We start from the raw sequence: 20,256 nt of genomic DNA, 5'->3' as shown, positions 1-20,256 counted from the left end.
CGCCGGGGAGCTCTGGGCGCACGGGCCGCGCCGGGCGCGAGGTGACCGGAGCTGTCCCCGCCCCGGAGGCCGCGTCGGGCATCCATCCCGGGAAGGGGCCGGCGCACCCACGCGGCGCGCGCGCCCGGCGCGTAAGGTCTAGAAAAGGCTCCTGGGGTCCCTCTTCCTGTACTTCGGCCAGGTCGCGCCTGGGGCACTCTCCCTGTCTCGGGGCGCGATGTTCCCGCGCTCCCACCCGAGCCCCGGCTTTTCTTTTCCACCGAGCACGGCTGTCAATCGCCGGACCCCTGTCGGTTCCACTATTCTTCCCGCCCCCGTCACGAAAAAGAAAAACATCTCTGATTTCAGGCTTCGAGGTGTTCATGTCCCGGAGCAGCAGAACCATCATTATTTCGTGGAAAGCCCGTGATTTGCAGAGCTCAGATGAACCCGCTCCGCTAATTACAGGACAGGCTGTGGTCTGGAGAGCGGAGGCGAGGAAGCGCGGTTCCCCTTCTGGATCGGAAGGAGCCCCGTCTGCCCGCGCAGCCGGTCGTCCTGGTTCTGAGATTCTGAGCGAGCCCAACGGCCTCGTAGGAGTCGTCCTTGACCTTGCTGCCTGCCACCCGCTGCCGCACCATCTTTGTCACCAGGAACTGAAGGCTCCCTGAAAGAAGGCCAGTGGTCACTTCAGTACCTGACACCGTTTTGCCTTCCTTAGGAAACCAAAATCCTTCTCTTTTCTCATTTTGTTAATGCGTCCAGACGTGGCTCCTGCTGGTAAACACCCTGAAGTTCAACATTCGAAGCAGATTTTACTTCCAAAGTTCTAACGCAGGGAATCTGAAATGTCAGCAAAAGGGACAAGTGAAAAAAAAAAAAATTCCTTGACCTGAACAGCCGTCTTCAGACCTTGGAAGAAATGAAGAGAGACAAGTCCAGGAGAAAAATGGGAGGATTCTAGCAGAGGGCACAGAACACTTCCCTTAATACTTGACAGAACATATCTGTTTAAAAAGTGCAACAGAGTAGACAGAGTATCCCCTGTTAAAAAAAAAAAAAAAACAAATAATAATAATTGAGCCATCCAAAAATCTGCCTCCCCCTCTCTATTGGAAATTGTCTGGAAATCTGCTGGAAATTTGTGCTAAAGTGTGAGCTTAACATTTCTTTCTAAGGAAGGAGCAGCAAATAACTGCTTTTAAATAAGCAGAAGTGCATCTCCACATGGGAAGCTCAATGCAATGTGATTTTTGTGTGTTGTTGTGTTTATGTGTTAATCATCCTGAAAACCAAAGACATGCTGTACCCATTGTACCCATTTTTATGAGTGAAGAATTATGATGAAGAAAGGTAAAGGCAAACAAACAAAATAAGACCTACTCAAGCAAGCAAGTCAATTAAGGGTCTGAAAGGAATTCCAGCCCAGGCCTGTCCGGGTAACACTGGTTCCATCCCACTTTCCACCCTGTGACTAGTTGCTCCCCAAAGAGTAGGATACTTCTTTAGGGGCTTTCAAATAGAATAGTGGAGATTCATTTAGGAAATATCCCCGAAAGCTGTGGCAGAATAAAGTCTTATTTCTGATAAGCAAATCAGGCCAGTTCTACATATTGAATGAAATAATGGTAGGCCAAGGGCACATTCTGACAGTAATTTCTAGGAGTCTGACTCACGTAATCCATTTAAGGATAATGGCACCCCAGAACCAGGATGATGAAGGTCAAATCTACAATTCTGGGACCTTCCTGCTCATAGGAGCTGTAAGGACTGCAAACTCCAGTTTTGATCCCTGAGTCAGGAAGATTCCCTGGAGGAGGAAATGGCAATCCATTCCAGTATTCTTGCCTGGAGAATCCCACAGACAGAGGAGCCTGTTGGGGGTGTAGGGAGGTGGGAGGGGAAAGCTTCAGTCCACGGAAGCACAAAGAGTTGGACATGACTGAGGGACTAACACAACACTATAATTGAAGGTTATCAACTTTTTCTTACATTTGGAAAAATGCTCTTTTATTTATTCTTATCCATGGAAGATGAATGACTTGACTGTAAACACTTGTCATCTCTCAAACAAGGAAGAGTTAAATTACACCCCCTTGCTGACAAGGGCTTGGCTGAGCCATTTCTCTGAAGGGCCCCCTGACTAGGACTCAGCCCCTAAAAGTGATAAAACATCACCTATTACTCTATCCATGGAATGAATGAAGTCTCTGCCAAGTTAAAAATCCCTGAGTGGCTCCTCGGTACCTTCGGAAAGACAGAAACTCTGCAGTGACCCAACTAATCTGACCTTTGCCTTTTCTTCTCACTACTTCATTTCCAGACCCCACCCTCAATGCTCTATGAACTCAGATCAATGTTCTAGGATCCCTCTCACTTCAAGGCCTTTGCACGCTGGTCCCTGTGCAGAGGAAACTTTCTGCCCTCTGCCCTACACTTTCCTGCTAGTGTCTCAGCTCAAACGTAACTGAATCAAGGAACAATTACCTGGCACCTGCATTTCTGGACTAATTAGGGCCCTTTTATGCCCTCTGATCTCTCCCCCTACCTTTCTGTCTTAGCAATTCGTCATTTTCCTTTTCTCCAACTAGACAGAAAGCTCCATGAAGGTAAGGATAACCTCTTTGGTTCATTCTTTTATTCTTAGTTCCTGATACAATGCCTGGAGCACAGTAAGTACCCACTGAGTATGTGCTGGGTGAATAAAAGTGATCTGACCTGGAATGACAGTCCTCCAGCCTTGGGAACACGGGCTGCAGAATATTCTCGTAGTTGGATCAGTTTCAGGTTGGATGTGAATAGCTCCACATGAAATGTTTCCTTCCAATGATCCTGGTTCATATTTTGGGAGCTCACATCTCCTTTTCTCTTTTCTACCCAAATGTGAAAATCTAATCACATGATGTGATTTCTAAATAATGGCAACCCACTCCAGTATTCTTGCCTGGAGAATCCCATGGACAGAGGAGCCTGGCGGGCTATAGTCCATGGGGTCACAGAGAGTTGGACCTGACTGAGCAACTGAGCACGCATGCCCGCAGTCTCCAGATAATTGTATGTTGTTATGTGTTAGTCGCTCAGTCATGTCCTGCTCTTTGTGACCCCAGGGACTGCCGCCCGCCAGGCTCTTCTGTCCATGGAATTCTCCAGGCAAGAATACTGGAGTGGGCTGCCATTTCCTTTTCCAGGAGATCTTCCCAACCCAGGGATTGAACCCACTTCTTCTGCATTGGCAGGTGGATTCTTTCCCAACTGCACCAGGGAAGCCCCTTGCCTGGAGAGAGTAGCACTGAGACATGCACTAGCGTGTGTGAAATAGACAGCTAGTGGGAAGTAGTTGTGTAACACAGCCCAGCCTGGCACTCTGTGATGACCTAGAGGGGTGAGGTGGGGGGAGCGGAGGGAGGCTGTAAAGGGAGGGAATATATGCATACTTATGGCTGATTCATGTTGTTCTATGGCAGAAACCAATACAACATTGTAAAGCAATTATCCTCCAATTAAAAATAAAAATTTAAATATCAATATTTTAATATCAAAACTATCAAAATATCAAACTATGTAAAATATTTAATATTTTTGTAAATTTTATAGATATATTTTAAATTATAATTTATTTTAAAAATTAATAATAAATTTAATATTGAAAATTTTAATATTTATAGTAATTACCTGATTTGAGATGAACCATCACATATTAGCATAAGAATGCTTCCTAGGAACATAGGAATCCTCTCAGAGAAAGTAGTAAATATCTTTTTTCTGCCTGTCCATCTAAAGTGGTCTATTAGAGGGACTTCCCTGGTGGTACAATGGTTAGGACTCTGCCTTCCAATGCAGGAAGCATGGATTTGATCCATGGTCCAGTAACTAAGATCCCACATGCCATGCTGTGTGGCAAAAAAAAAAAAAAAAGATCTATTAGAATTTTAATGTAATCATATTTAATGGATCTTTTAACAAGTATAACTCTACTAAAGAAGGACAATATCTCTGGAATCACTAAAACTCACGAAAGATTTTGAATTTAGCTTAGGAGGAAGTGTACCTTAAAGAATAAAAATATGAGCCCTGCAGAGGAGATTAGAATTATCACCAAGTCCAAAGCTGTCTTAAATTCTCCCCACCCTATGCCCCTTGCTGTGGAAGGTTCTAGAGGACCTGAGATTTAATTTTGTGTCTTCCCTGGTGGCTCAGAAGGGCAATAATCTGCCTGCAATGTGAGAGACCTGGGTCAGGAAGATCCCCTGGAGAAGGGAATGACTACTCACTCCAGTATTCTTGCCTGGAGAATTCCATGGACAGAGGAGCTTGACAGGCTACAGTCCATGGACTCAAAGAGTCAGACTCAACTGAGCAACTAACACTTTCACTTTCTCTTGCTACACAGAGCTCGGAGTGTAGAGATGTGGCTGTGTGTTGATCCCCCAGGAAGTGCTGTGCAAAAAGAACAAGCAGAGATCTTGGTCTCTGCACTGACAAACAGCTCCCGAAAGGGTGACTGTCCCAGCTCTGCTTGTCAGATGCAGAGTGGAGACTGGTGGAGGGGAAACGATCTGATCCTAAATGGCAGTGTCCCCCTCCTCCACTGAGGGGCGCCAGCACCCTCTCCATGGGTCAGCGACTCCCTGAGCGTCCAGCCCACTGTGTGAGCTTAATCGATAGCCGGGAGACAGAGAAAGCCTCCATCATTATACTGTTATAGTGTAATTGTCAGAAGAGTACCTAGCAATAGTTAGATAATAGTTAGCACTGATATTTCACATTGTTTATTTTTTACACATTTTTATAACATTCATCCCTTAACTCCCCCATCTTTGAAGTCTGCATTGTACAACCATGAACACTTAGTTTCATAATAATATTGCAACTCAAAATATTTGCTTGTGAAAAGTCAATACTTGTGGTACTGTTGATTTTAGTTTTTTGTGTTTTTTTTTTAATTTTAAAATAGATTAATACATCATGTGTTCAGCACAATGAGAGGTTTGATTTTTCAAATATTCGGCTACACTGGGTCTTAGTTGCAGCACGGGGAATCTTCGATCTTGCTGTGGTATGCAGTTGATGATCTTATTGTTATGTTTGAAGTCAAAGTCTTAACTAGCTTTTTAAAAAAAAAAAAATTAGTTCTCAGCAAAAATCTAGAGCCCTGTTCTTAGAGTGCAGCATTATGAAGGATTGTGCTGTGGTGTGAATTGTTTTATTGATGTGCATGGAGTTAAGTGCCGTTCTCTGTTTCTTTGGAGCCAGAGGTATTTGTTTCATTCCAGCAGAGAAATGTCTTGCTATGTGAAAAGCTACTGCCTGCAAATTCCAGGTTATAAGAGTGGTGCTATTAATATGGAAATCTCCTAATATATTTTAAATGAGATTCTGCCTTGAGATATTCGACTGGGAAGTCTTTCAGAGCCTCAGTTCTCCTTCATAAAATGAGAGATTTGGAATAAGAAAATTTGTTTTTTATAAAGGGCTTTGTAGGTTTAGCATTTGAATCCAACAAGTCTATTGGAAGAGGACACACGCTTGCATTCCACCTCACCTTCCTCAGGGACCTCAATGTCACCTGTGAGAGAACGTCATGGTCACCCTGTCCTTCAAGCTTTGCCACGTTGTGGCTCTACCCTGATATACAATGCAGTCAGAATGCAAAACGACAACCGATAGGACCTTCTGAGTAACATTCCACTATTACATATAAGGCACATCCATTCATCAATTCAACTATAAATATAACTGGGCACCTGTAACTAAAAGTTTCTTGGCATCTATGGAAACCAGTAAGTCAGAGTGCTTCAACAGATTGTGGGGAGGAAAAGTAATATTTCCTCCACCCTCCATAGTGGAAGCAGAGATATGACCAAACCCACACCTGGAAATAAAGGAGCCAGGGTTTAAAACACTGATCCTCTTCTAAGCGTGTTCTTTTCTGCATGTTCATCTAAGCATCTTCATCCACTTTCCACCCCCTTCCACCTTGAATAAATCCTTAAAGTTTTTTAAGTTTCCATTTATCCAAAGGTCACTCTAAAAGGCATGCTTGTGCAGATTTTATTTAATAAGAGTTCACTCTCAGAAAATCTCATCAGCTGTTTCTAGTGTGATTTTTGGTTCAGGCTGTTCAAAGTGGACTGTTTCTGTGGTTTCCTAGTGTTTCCCCAATGGGGAGGAGCAAAGTCTAATCTATATACTTTAGAATTTCTGCATTTCCTATAGTCCTTGAACTCCTACCATTTTATGATCAGTCTTAAAACTTGAAAAGAGCTTAAAGAGACAGTATTAGTTTAAAACTTAGTGTGTGCTATGCCCATCTTTGACCTATGTTTTCATCCACCCACCCATTCATTTGTCTTTTCAAACAATCAAACATCAAGTAAACTTTTTGAGAACCTAGTGTGTGCATGCATGTTAAGTTGCTTCAGCGGTGTCCAACTCTTTGTAACCCTATGGACTGCAGCCCACCAGGCTGCCCTGTCCATGGGATTCTCCAGGCAGGAATACTGGAGTATATCCTCCAGGGAATCTTCCAGACTCAGGGATGGAACCCACTGTTCTTACTTCCCTTGTATTGGCAGGCAGGTTCTTTACCACTGGCATCATCTGGGAAGCCCAATCTAGTATGTGCAGGGCGTTAATTCCTACAAGAGATACAGAGACAGGCTGTATGAATCTTGCCCTAGAGAACTACACAGCATGGTAGAAAAGATAGAATAATAGCAATGGCTACATTTACTGAGCACACACAATGAGACAGTCTGTCTTCAAACACTATATTGTTCATCTCACTAAATATTCATAATACCTTACAGTTATAGATATTATTATTAATGGCACAGCCCATTTCACAAATGTGTAAACATGGAGAAGTTATGTAATGTGCCCAAGGTCACAGAGTTAGTCAATATTTTAATACAAGTCATTTAACCCAGAAGCGACACCATTAAACACTATGCTATGAGACAATGGCGATGACGATGGCAATGCTGGTGAAAACGGAGACGGTGTCTGATGGTGGCGATGGTCGTGGTGATGCTGCTGCTGATGGTGATGACGACCACGACGCCAACATGAATTCGGAACTTTGAGGGTGTTTTCGTTACTCACTGGAAACCATATGGTGAGCATTATTTCCGCTTGTTTCAATATAAGAAACCTAAGACTCAGAAAAGTCAAGAAAGTTGATTCCATTCAGCTGCTAAGTAACAGAGCTGATGCCAGACCAGGACTTTGTCTCCACTCTCCTAGGCTGTGCATACATTACCGTGAAAGTGCCTTAGATGTGACTCTTTCTTAATTTCCCAGGTCAGACTGTGCCTGAAGCATGGTAGGTCCTCGCAAATGGACCCGGTGAATCAAACCCTTGTATTTTAAATCTTAAAAATAGAAAAATTAGATCTTAAATGTATAATAATAATGGAAGATACAAAATGGATGAACCTGATAAATATAAAAAAAATAAGGACCATAAGAAAGCAGGACAAAGGAAACAGTTCTACGTGTTCCCTTTTGGAAAAAAAATTGGAAATTAACACAGAACCACATTATATTACAGTTAATTTGATTAATATGTTACTTACATTTTTAATCTTTTACTTTTTTTTAGAAAACAATATACATTTCCTGCCTATACCATCTCTGGGAAGAACAGTTTGCTCATTCTGGGTTTATAGAGGGCTTCCCAGGCAGGGCTAGTGATAAAGATCCCTCCTGCCAATGCAGGAGATGAGGGTTCCGTCCCTGGGTCGGGAAGATCCCCTTGAGGAGGAAATGGCAACCCCTCCAGTATTCTTGCCTGGGAAATCCCATGGACAGAGGAGCCTGGCGGGCTACAGTCCATGGAATCGCAGAGAGTCAGACACAACTGAAGGAAAGTGACTTAGCACCACACACATGGGTTTAGAGAATTGAGATTATTCATATACATTGTTTGCAAAGATACCCGGCACAACTTCTACACAAATTGTGTTTCAAATATCAAGAAAGTTTTACTCCCTAAAACTATGCACATTTTATGATGTGCATTTAATATTGTCAGTGTTCATCTCAGTTAAAATGCAGATTTCATTTTATGAAAAATACTGCAATAGCTTTGAAGAGATAACTATAATTTAGGCCAACTAACAAGTATATAGTATGCTGCATTGGATATAATGATGATCATAATAATGATAATAAAATTACTCTTTTATTGTATTTTAAAAATCTATGTCCAATAAAATAAACAGGCTATAAACAGCCAAAGAGGATTCCTTTATAAGAGGCAATATGGCATTATCAACATGAATGACTCGAATAGGCACAACCACTGGCCCTGGAAATGAAATTTCACATCACTGTGAAGCTCCCTGAGAGTTCTGTTGAGGAGGTAAAGTCACTCTTCTATAAATAGTCATGAATTGTCCCTTTTCTGGAATAATTGACCAAATATTAGACTTTTTAATGCACATTGTTATTACTATTCCTTTGATGACTCAACTTACATTTTAAACCTATACTTACCATAATTTTGTCTTGAATTGTTCTTTAGGTATGAGTACCTTTTTATCCTAGAATTTAGTTGAGAAAAGAGATGATACACAGGCACAATGAATGAATGGTAAGGAAAACACGGTAGTTATCATGGAGGTGAACGGTATTCGTGGGCATCCTTATGTGGACAGAGATTTCTGCTGCTTCCCGGGGCTCGATTTCTATATTTCTTGACTCATGCTATTGAAGTAATATCGTCAACCATAGACACTGCTGTCAGAGTTGATGGGAAAATGTGTGATCCAGCACCTGGCCCGTATCTGCAAAGAGTGCACACCGAATGAATGGGGCTGTCCTTCCTACATGGTTCCTGGAGGTCCCTGCCAGCCCCAAGATTCTCTGTATCACAGGAGGCAAAATGCCTAATGACCATCCATACTGGATACTTGGGTCCTATACGACTCCCAGAAAGAAACAGGAATCTATTAATGTATTCAGAGAATCTTCATTCCGCTTACCCAGAGGTCCCAGTCTGAACTAGTGGAGCTGTAACTCCTTCACAAGTGTAGATAGGAAATGAAATTTTTTGTCCTTATGATTCCAATGGATTTAAATTTTCAGTGGTTCAAAATTAACTTGTAATCTTACTTTTATATGTAGGCACTATGGAAATAGTCATGAGGAAATAAAAATAACGGGGGTGGAGGGTATAATTGTCTATACCATGTACTGCATCTGCCTTTGAAACCGTAGGTACTGTTCATCAAGAATGGTTAGATCCTGCTGGCTCTACAAATAAAATAATCATTTTAGTTCTAAACTAGACAATTTCAGGTCTGCTAAGGTTTACATTCAGGCTTTGAGTTCCAGATTAAATTCTGTTTGGATCCACATGCTTGGATTCACATCCAACTACTTGGAAGCTTTGATACAGTCACTAAGCTAATGAGTTAACGGTTTAAATATCTGGCAATACCGTGTAGTCCGTGAGGTTAAAGGCTAGCAGAAAGGACTTCCAACAATGATTTAAGAACACATGAATTATAGCCATGGAGGCGGAGGTGGGGGGCATGCAGCAGGGGTGCCGGTGAAGTTAGGCTGGCCTGGGATGTTTCCCAGATGTTTGTGCTTTGTGGTTACACGATGAGCATGGACCAGGCGACCCCAGCTGGTAAACTGACACCACGTGAATTCCTGAAGCGGCAAGGGCTCAGATGCCTCTTCAGTAGCACTTAGAGAGGGTGTGACTGTCTCCACAAAAAGAAACAGTGGAAGAAATGAAGAAGGTGAAATGTCAATAACCCACTTCTAAGGGATAGCATGTTCAATGCCTCTCCTCTCATAAATGAATCTGTGGGCGTCTGACTGAAAAGGATGAAGCTGAGGAAAAAAGAGCTACATTTTCCTCTTGTGGGGAAAACTTAGACACACACACACACACACACACACACGATCTTTTTCCATTCCAACACCTGCATTTACCAGTGAAGAGAACGAATGAGGTCCTAAGATGTACAGACAGATGCAACTATCAGTGCCACATCCCAGTAAGGAGTTCATAGTGAGCTTCCACGCTACTCAGTTGTCATTTTGAAATACTATATTTTTATCAAGGTAGATGAAACTTAAGGGGGAAAAAGTTAGCTGAGAGTTTGCCAAGGTGAGTGAGATTTAGGAGACGAGAAACAGATGATTTTTCTGATCCCCAAATCTGCAGAGGGAAGCCCCATGGCTCAGGGGTAAAGAATCCGTCTGCCGTGGCAGAAGACGCAGGAGACTCGGGTTCAATACCTGGGTCAGGAAGATCGCTTGGAGGCTGAAGTGGCAACTCACTCCAGTATTCTTGCTTGGTAAATCCCATGGACAGAGGAGTCTGGCAGGCTACAGTCCACGGGGTCACAAAGACTTGGACACGACTGAGCAACTGAGCTCAGATAGCAGGTCTGCAAGATAACCTGGTCCATTCTCCTGACCAACGGAAAAGAAAGAATTATGGAAAGTTCTTGCTGATTCACCATGAAAATACAGGCTCACTCAGAAGTTGAGGCCAAATCAGGCTAAACTCTTTAATAAATAGGAAACTTTATTTTGCAACACACGTATGCACACACACAGAGACACATATATACACACACAGACACACGCACAGCCTAGCTCAGGGGTGGCCTGGCTTCTCAGCAGGAAAGTCAGGCAGGGCTTCACTGACACCAGCACCTGCTGCCTTCCGCGGCGTGTTTTCCAGCCGCCCACAGACTGGCCTGCCCCGCTTAGCGAAACAGCTGCAGAGAGGAGGCCTTGGTGACTAAGCAGAACTGTTCCCATGTGGTAAACCTTGGGAACAAAGGTCAGCTGTGATAAGAATCTCCATGCTTGTGGATGAGGAGGAAACAGAAAAGAAATCTCAACCCTGCGTTTCCTCTCCTCTGCATTTACTCACTTAATAAGATCCTTACTATTTTTCAGACTTCAGGTCTACTGAAATTTTAAATTATCTGGATGAATGAAGCAAAAGGAAAGAAATGGTTACACCAATGATCATGCTTTTTCCCCTAAATTACCTGTATAATTAGTTCTCTTCTCCATTTAATTTTTATGATGCAGGACTGGCATCCAATAGAACCCCAACAAAAACAGTCACTCCCCGTCCCTATCTGACTCTCATGCTACGTATGGTCCATATTAGGAGTTGTGTTTAAATGTATAGCACACATTCTTAAATTTACTTATTTTTTAAATCAGTTCCGTATGCCCTAGTGGCTCAGAATCTAAATCTGCCTGCAATGCAGGAGACTTGGGTTCGATCCCTGGGTTGGGATGATCCCCTGGAGAAGGAAATGACAACCACTCCAATATTCTTGCCTGAGAAATCCCACAGAGGAGCCTGGCAGGGCTACAATCCGTGGGGTCAAAAAAGAGTTGGACACAACTGAGTGAGTAAGCACACACATGTTTTGATGTGTTTTGTCTTTCCCTTTGCAGTTCCACAAAAAAGCGAAGAGAAACTAGAATTACTCTTTAGGGTGGGCAGGGATGGTCACCTGTGCATGTCACATGTTTTCTCATGGTTTGTATGAGAAAACCTTCCCACCCCAATCCTCTGTCTTCTTCTCCTCCTCTTTCTCTTTCTTTCCTTTCACACACATGTGCACACGTACACAAGCACACATGCATACATACACACTTCTGCTTGAAGCCATGTATCGAGAATTAAATGATTCCATCTGATGATAATATATCAATATCCAGCTTGCTCTATCTATCCATCCATCTATCTATCATCTCTACCCTTGTAACTTCTCCCCTTCTAAACAGGAGGCACGCTTCCTTTTCTTCATGATCCAGTCTAAATTTAACCTGCTCCAGGGTTTTTAGTCTATTTCAGCTGGTCCGAGAGTGAGCTCTAATTACTCTCAACATCTTCATTTCATTAACATCATTTGCTATGGTTCCAAGAGAGAAGATATTCTAGGATTTAGGCTTGTAAAATGACCAGGAAAATCTAGAAATTAGACTTCAAGAAAAAAAAAAAAAGGATATGTACAAGTAGTGGCTAGACTGTATTCACAAGAACAAATTATTTGGCTTATTGCTGAGTCATGTTTCGTCACTGGTGTTGCCTGCTGCCTGAGCCATAAGAGTATGAAGACAATCAGAATATATGGAATATTTGGCTCACTCACCTCGTGAATATTCAACTCAAGGCAAGAGTAAGTTTACTTTTGAAAAATATGCCAACAGTGCAGTCCAGTTCTTACTATTTAAGAACCAGTTACAAACCTGTTCTTAAGACCTGTTGTTTAATTCACAGACATCAAGCAAAGCCGTAAAACCAGTTCTTCTGTTAGGCTGTAACAAAAAGACAAGAACGTGTTTCTATAAATCTTTTTATTAGATCATGTAATTGTCTCTGTAAATAGGCCTATATTCTTCTACTAGTACCCACATTCCACCTTTTATAGTTATTGAATAGGTTTAGAACGGCAATACACTCCAGTGTTCTTACCTGGGAAATTGTATGGACAGAGGAGCCTGGTGGGCTACTGTCCATGGGTCACAAAGAGTTGGACACAACTGAGTGACTAAGCACTCGTGCATGCACCCCCCCACACACACTCATGCATGTGTGCACGCACACACACACACACACACACACGACTTTTCACAAGACGCTTCATTACGAGTTTTGAATGTAATGGCACGCTCATGTTTTCCACCCACATTTCAGTGTGTCTCTATCCTAAGATGCATTTACACCCCAGGAAATGGGAAAATACTCCATCAGTCATGGTTGTATTTTGATCTGAAAGGCTGTGGTTGAAATGATGCCCATTAAAACATATATTTCCTAGTTAGATGTATTAACATGTAAATTATTGATCTGTATAAATTTTTTCAAAAATTTTGAAAATATAGTGATCAATTAACATATTAATATAGAGGCTTTTTCCTGAGGTATTTCTTATCTATACAGTTGACACTTCAACATCTGTCTATACTTAAATTTCTATTGAAAAGACTTTTATTTTCAATCTTGCTAGTAAATTTATATTGAATTTTGAGAAGTTGACAATCCGATTTACTTGGCTTTCTAGCTTAATGAATTTCTATGTTAGTAAATTCATTATAAAAATGTAATATTAACAATTGTCTTTGACTCTTTCCTAAATAATCTTTGGATATAGAGAATAAGAAAAGCTAATAAATTGATTGCATCCATTGAAGTCACTTGAAACTTTATGAATAAGAGATTGAAGGAGTAAGCATGCATTGTTATGAGAAAACCATTTTTGTTTCTTTACCATGGACTATTGATTATTTTTTAGTAGCATCAAAAAAATAATAAATTCTGAATTTTAAAATCAATTCTAAGAAAATTTAAAAAAAAATAAGCTGGCATTGAGCAAAGTAAATCCAATGTCCTCACATCTCTCCCTGCATTGTCCTTCTGGCGGAAACTGCACTTGGCAAACTCTTGCCTGGGTGAAGCCAAATGTCTTCTCTGTATGTGGCCACAGATGGCGGTGGAAAACCGCACAGCCAGTAAGGCGTGGGACATGATCAATTCACAGGCTCCCACCATCCCTGGACCCTTCATTCTGCCAGGACTCTGACCAGGTTTTCTTAATTTTCTCTCCCAGTTTGTATTGTTTCATTTTTTTTGTTTTTTCAAACTTTCTCTACTTATCTCAAGGATAGTAATTCACCTACTCCTCAGACCATTTTATCCTTCTTAAAAACAGAAACCACCAGTGCGAACTCTCTCACTTGTACCAGATTAACTGTTGACTGGCTTTCATAGCCATCTTCTCTTTCCTGATGAAGCAGGCCATGATGCTGACCTAAATTTTGTTGTTCATATCTCATTCTCTGAGGCTTGTTATAGAGTTGCTGTCCTGATGATTCCCTGGCTCTTGGCTACTCAGTCTCACCCTCCAACCAAGCAGGGGTCCATTCTTCCCCTACATCCTTTCTCCCGTGGGTTTGGAGGCACTTTCTTAGCCTCTCTGGCAAGATCCTTACATCTGTGCTTTAGTTGCTGAGCTTCCTTCATCTGTCTGTTGTCAGTAATGCCTAACGCGGCTCCCAACTTCGAGAGCCGCGTTAGGCATTACTGACAGTCTGTCCTCCTATTCTTGTATTTTCCATGAACGTTTTTCCCCTCACCCCATTGTAAATCTGCCAATCTTGTGATATGTAAATTGACCACAGCTCTAAACTCTCTGGGCTTCCTAGGTGGCTCAGTGGTAAAGAATCCACCTGCCAATACAGGAGACTCAGGTTCAATCCCTGGGTCAAGAAGATCCCCTGGAGAAGGAAATCGCAACCCACTCTTGCCTGAGAAGTCCCATGGACAGAGGGGCCTGGCAGAGCTATAGTTCATGGGGTCACAGAGTGTCGGACACAACTGAGGAAGCATGCGTGCCTAAATGCTCTCTGGAACTCAGATTCATATTTATTGCAGAACAATGCCTTCAGGATATTTCACAGTTATTAGAAATAAGACAATAGCCCCAAATGGAATCACTTACCTAAGTTACAAGTCACCAAATCCAGACTTAATTAAATTATAGTTTCAGCTCTCCCAGAAACGGAATCTTAAACCAGTTCATCAGAAATCACCTCGCCAGCACTAGCAAGGTCACCTGCCTAATAGACCCTGCCATTCCCCTAAAGGAAAGGAATCTTGCCATAACCAGACCGCTTTTTTTTTTTTTTTTTTTTTGCCTAGTGTAACTTCCTTGTTTCTGCTCTTGTCTACCGATAAAAATCTCTCCTTCTATACACCTCCTCCAAGCTCCTTTCCATCTGTTAGACTGGCTGTTGCCTGATTAGCATCCAGTTTTGCTCAAATAAATTCTTAAAATAATTTAAGATAAAATAAGTTATCTTTTCCCCTGGAGAAGGGAACGGCAACCCACTCCAGTATTCTTGCCTGGAAAGTCCCATGGACAGAGGAGCTTGGGGGGCTACAGTCCATGGGGTCCTAAAGAGTCAGACACAACTGAGCATCTAACACTATTACCACTACTACTAATTATCTTTTAACACAGGTAACTCAATATTCTTAGAATAAAGTTTATTATCTATTCCTCCCATCAGTTCCATGTAACCCTTTCCTCTAAGGCTTTTCCGATGGCTCAGTGGGTAAAGAATTTGCCTGCCAATGCAGGAGACTTGGTTTCCATCCCTGGGTTGAGAAGATCCCCTGAAGGAGGAAATGGCAACCCACTGCAGTATTCTTGCCTGGGAAATCACAGAGGAGCCTGGTGGGCTGCAGTCCATAGGGTCCCACAGAGTTGGACACGCCTGAGCACTAAGTATGCACACTTCCCTCTAATCCTTGTTTCATTAAATGCAAAACCATATGTTGATTGCTTAAGACATGTTGGCATTTCACTTGATTTCTCACTCCTCCTTAATCCTACATAGAATCAAGCTCCATGACTCCTCATGGTGACTCCAGATCTCACTGGAAGCCATTTATCTCTGCCCACCTCTATTGCATCCACCCATGTTTTCCACCATCACCTCTGGCCTAGATAACGCAGTAGCCTGCCTGCCACCTGTTTCTCCATACCTGAAATCCACTCTCCATTCTGTGGCCATGGGGGGGATCTTTTCATTCAACCTCCATGCTACATCCAACTATTTTTATAAAAAATTTTTTGGTTGTGCTGGGTCTTTGTTGCTGCACACAGGCGTTCTCTACTAGCAGCAGCAGGGGCTGCTCTCTCTCTCCAGGGATGGTTCAGGGGCCTCTCACTGTGGGGCTTCTCTTGTTGTGGAGCACAGGCTCTAGAGTGTGGGCCCAGTAGTTGTGGCTTAATTGCCCCAAAGCATGTGGGATCTTCCCGGACCAAGGATCGAACCCATGTCCCCGCTGTGTTGGCATGCAGATTCTTAACCACTGGACCACCAGGGAAGTCCTACATCCAACCATTTTAACTTCTAAGTCTTCCTGCCCCCCACTACCTCTCGCACATACTAACAGTCTTCTCCACCTTTGTCTTTTAATGCACGCTTACCTGTTAGGCTTAGATGTCACTTTCTTTGTAAAAACACTCCTTTACGCGATGAATCCAGGTAAACAGCCCTTCCAGGGGGCTCCTGTAACATACTGTTGAACTGGAATTCCCTACTACGGAATTTCAGAAATCTTGCCTGTCTGGTTCACTGCTGTGATTCTAGAACCTGGCATACAGTGGCTGTGGCATAGAGGAAGTGTTCTACATAGCTCTTTAATTCATGAATTCCTCAATAAGCGAATTGTTTTAGGATTTGCTAAAGACTAAATGGAAATAAATTGGTCTGACGGAGGAAAAATCAAACAGTGAGGTGGTGCATGAGGGCAAAATAGTCTAAAAATCATTTAAAATGCCTGCGTTCTATCATTAGTGCTTTAATTTGTAAACTTATAATATTTACTTGTTTGTGACATATGCTGAATCTCAGCTGTGTCTGATTCTCACGACCCCATGGACTGTGGCCCACCAGGCTCTTCTGTCCCTGGAATTTCCCAGGCAAGAACACTGGAGTGGGTTGCCATTTCCTCCTCCAGGGCATCTCCCCGACCCAGGGATCGAACCCACGTCTCTTACATCTCCTGCATTAGCAGGCAGGCTCTTTACCACTAGGGCCACTTGTGATAGATCTCCATTAATCTCATTCTCCTCTCCTCCCAGTAGCTGTGTCATTTGTCTCGTGATTTTGCACAGGTCTCTAACTGTGGGCAGGAGACAGTTTCCCCACCTCTGACTCAGATCTGCTTTGATTAATAGATTGATGTGAAGATGATTGATGTGATGTCCTTCTGAGTCTAAGACTCAAGAGGCTGTGCGTGTTTCTCTCAGTCCTTTTGTGCCTCAGCCTCACCCAGGAGAATATGGCTATGTTCACCCACTGGCTCCAGAGGAGAATAAGAGACCCATGGAACAGAGTTCCCCCAGCCAGGGTACTTCAGCTGACTTCAGCCTAACTCAGCTGACCCCACCTGACCTGGACCCATTGTTGTTATATAAAGGTTTATGGGCTTAAGTTATTGAGTTTCAGGATAGTTGTTTGTTTGTTTGTTTTTTTAACACTAAATTCTTGTAGCAGTCACTTCCTGATATGTGTGTCACTTGAATGTTTGGGTACAGCTATTCCAGAGAATGGTTATGATATAAACTTGCCAGTGTTTATTTTAAAAAATGAACTTTTAGAAAAAGCATTTATAATACATATGTCTGACTAAAGAGCTGAATCCAGAATGTATTAAGAACTCAGGAAATTTCTTGATTAGAACTCCATGCCTCCACTGCACAGGGCATGGGATCAATCCCTGGTTGAGGAACTAAGAAACTTAAGAACACACACCGTCCCCCCGCCCACCACTACCAAAAAAAAGAGAACTCAGATCAAGCAATATTAAAAAAGACAATTTAGAATGGCAAAAAAACCCCTCCAAAAACAAAAAATCCATCTCGCCTTGGGAGGAATATTTCACAAAAGAAGGAATACAAATGGCCAGTAATCACATGAAAAGGTACTCACCAACATCAGCCTTAGGGAAACGCAAAGTAAAACCACAATGAGATACTGCTTCACTCCCACTAGTGGAGTTATTACTTCCAAACTTGACAACCCGACAGAGCAAATGTTGAGGAGCCTGTGAAAAACTGGAACACTCATCTATTGCTGGTAGGGGTACAGCGATGCTCGACCCCACTGGAGAACTCCTTTGACATTTTTCATAAAGATAAGCTTTACCCCATGACCCAGCAATTTCACTCCTAGTTATTACTCACCAGAAGTAAAGACTCCCTGTCCAAAAAAAAAAAAAAAAAACAAAACACCTTACAGAAGAATGTTTTTTGTAGCCTTCTTCATAACTGGGGCTTCCCTGCTGGCTCAGATGGTAAGGAATCCAATGGTAAAGAATCCACCTGTAAAGCAGGAGCCCTGAGTTTAATCCTTAGATCAGGAAGATCCCCTGGAGAAGGGAATGGAAACCCAGTCCAGTATTCTTGCCTGGAATATCCCATGGACAGTGGAGCCTGACAGGCTACAGTCCATTGGGTCGCAAGACTTGTGGACACAGTGAGGCGGGGAGAGGGTGGGAAGGATATAAAGTTTGCTAACAGCAAATCTCACATTGGGAGCTTAAAACCTCGGAATCAGAGAAATGAAGGGTTGAGGTATCAAAACCAGTCAAAGTGGGTAAAGAATTTTCTCTGGTTTGCAGACTCTTAATCAGACTGCTAGTCCCCATTTTGTCCCAAGACACAACTGATCTGAGAGACGAGCTTTATTTTCTCCCTAAGAGCCAATACAAATTTAATTCGAATATAGAATAAATTGTTTTTTGTTTTCCTCAAAATTTATGGACTATTGTTCAGGTCGCTTTGTAAAAAAAAAAAGTTGGCACTTATCAACCGGAAAGAATTGACCCCCTTTATGGGCTAGTATCTCAACAGATTAGTAAACATCAAGAAATTTTATACCTCAAATTTTGCTTGTGAATTCAATAAAATTCTTGAATGTCAAATCAGTGATCAATTTTGAATTCTAAAGTATTGGGAGTACATTTTATTATTACAGATACAAAATTTTAGAAGACAGACTTTTTTATAATATTAATTATCTTTTATCTATTTATTTTTGGCTACACCACAGAACATGTAGGATCTTAGTTTCTCGGCCAAGAATCAAACCCTCACCCGCTTCACTGGAAGTACAGAGTCTTAACCTGTCCCTAGAAAACAGATTTTGAAAACTATCTTTATTTAGCGAGTCGAATGTGAAAAGAAAATTTCGTTTCCCATCTTGGTTATGTGTTTATGTGTATATGCTGAAACATGCAATACTTTATTTTTTTTCAGGCTAAAATCAGTAGAATAAGTTATCAAATGAATACAGTAGCTCTATTTATGCTTCTTGATATCAACAACTAACCATGATGGGGTGGCGATCCATCTAGGAAAAAAATGAGGAAAACTCACATGGCTTTGGTGACAGGAATTTTTTCCTAAGCATCTAAAATGCCATACTAAATAGTTCACCGGTGTTTAGAAATATTTCTAAGCTTTATTGTATCTGTAGCTAGATCTAATGCATTCAAACTTAAAAACACTTTTTCAGTTGTCATTTTTGTCAAATGCCTTTCTTCAATTTTTTCTTTTGGAGTATAATTACTTTACAATATTGTGATGGATTCCACCATACATCAACATGAATCGGCCATAGGTATACATATGGCCCATTCCTCCTTGAGCCCTCCTTACTCTTCCCTCCCATCCTGCCCCTCTAGGCTGTCACAGAGCACTGACTGTCAAATGCCTCTTTATCAATAATCAATGCTTAAAAATGCATTTGGGGGACTTTCCTGGCAGTCGAAGGGTTAAGACTCCACCTTCCAATGCAGAGGGTGCCAGTTTGATCCCTGGTCAAAGAGCTAAGATCCCACGTGCCTTGAAGCCAAAAAACATAACACAGAAGAAATATTATAACAAACTCAATCACATCTGTAAAAAATGTTGCATGCATGCTAAGTCACTTCAGTAGTGCACGACTCTGAGCGACGCTATAGAACCTATGGTAGCCCGCCAGGCTCCTCTGTCCATGGGATGCTCCAGGCAAGAATACTGGAGCGGGTTGCCATGCCCTGCTCCGGGGGATGTTCCCGACCCAAGGATCAAACTCGCATCTTTTATGTCTCCTGCATTGTCAGGCGGGTTCTTTACCATTAGCACCACCTGGGGAGCCCCCTTAAAAAATGGTCCACATCAAAACAGCAACAACAAAAATCTTTTTTAAAATGCCTTTGGGAAGTCTTACTCGTTTCTCACACCCCATTGTATACATTGGAAGCATTATTTTAAGGTGTTAATCTAGGTCACTGTCCAGTGATTGTATATGGCACCAAACAGAAAAATAAGCAAGCAAAAACACAATTCCACAAATTGGAGGGGAGCAGTAATGACCTGCCCGTATAGTAGGTTTATGTGCTTTTTAAAATGAAACCGCCTGTAATTCTTAACTAGCCCAGAAGTGCTTTCTCATCAGATGGTCTCACTTCTGAGCTTCTAAGAATGTTTTTCCCCTGCATACTTTACCTGGATACTGGATGACTAAGCTACAACTGCTCATCTTGCTGCTGACCCCTGCACACACTCATATTCTCTGATCAATACTGCAAACACACACAGACTTAGGGACCTGCATTTCTGTATGAGGCCGGTGCTGCCAGATTTCACAAATAGCACAGGGTGCCAGCTAAATTTGTATCACACTTAAACAAAGAATCATTGTTTTATGGGAGTATTCTCC

Source organism: Oryx dammah, unplaced genomic scaffold, assembly GCF_014754425.2.
Source record: "Oryx dammah isolate SB20612 unplaced genomic scaffold, SCBI_Odam_1.1 HiC_scaffold_25, whole genome shotgun sequence".
In the NCBI taxonomy this organism is placed as follows: domain Eukaryota; kingdom Metazoa; phylum Chordata; class Mammalia; order Artiodactyla; family Bovidae; genus Oryx; species Oryx dammah.
This window is presented reverse-complemented; position numbering follows the sequence as displayed.